At 43.1% G+C, this 543-nt stretch overlaps 1 long non-coding RNA gene and 1 other non-coding gene across 2 annotated transcripts in view; one reads left to right on the forward strand and one right to left on the reverse strand.

Moving 5' to 3' along the window:
- The window catches only part of LOC117940458, an 18247-nt gene that overhangs the window by 595 nt on the left and 17109 nt on the right, over positions 1-543 (forward strand). The window lies entirely within an intron of this gene.
- On the reverse strand, positions 374-446 carry trnar-ccu. The gene has a single exon. It is a non-coding gene; the product is annotated as a tRNA-Arg (tRNA).

Below are 543 nucleotides of genomic sequence, written 5' to 3' on the forward strand. Positions count from 1 at the left end.
TTTTCAGGCGCTAGGATAGCAATGACATCTTTGAGACATGTCTTCACAAAGTCCCCTTCACTGTATGGCTTTTTAGCATGAGCAATGTTCCATGCTACCTGATATGATGCTAACGTGACAGTCCCTGAGTGCTTTATGAATTTTCGAAAACATTGAGTCTGCTTCTCTGACCGTTTCAACGTGTTTAGCTTGTGCTTGCGGAGGTCACTGCCTTTGAGGAAATGATCACTTTTACAGCAGTTATATCATATTCATTTCACCATGGAAATCAGTGTCTACTATTGTGTCAACAGCAAAAGGACTTAGCAGAGGATGGTTTCGATCCATCAGCCTCTGGGTTGTGGGCACAGCATGCTTCCACTATGCTTAAAATCACCCCAGATGGGACTTGAACCCACAATCCCTGGCTTAGGAGGCCAGTGCCTTATCCATTAGGCCACTGGGGCTTTACATTAACTAAGTTTTCCAGTTCAGGAGAAATATATTTACAGTTCTGGAGCTGTAATGAAACAGTACCTTGACCTTTGACCTCCAAAATTGAAA

The sequence above is a fragment of the Etheostoma cragini genome, unplaced genomic scaffold (assembly GCF_013103735.1).
Source record: "Etheostoma cragini isolate CJK2018 unplaced genomic scaffold, CSU_Ecrag_1.0 ScbMSFa_259, whole genome shotgun sequence".
Lineage (NCBI taxonomy): Eukaryota > Metazoa > Chordata > Actinopteri > Perciformes > Percidae > Etheostoma > Etheostoma cragini.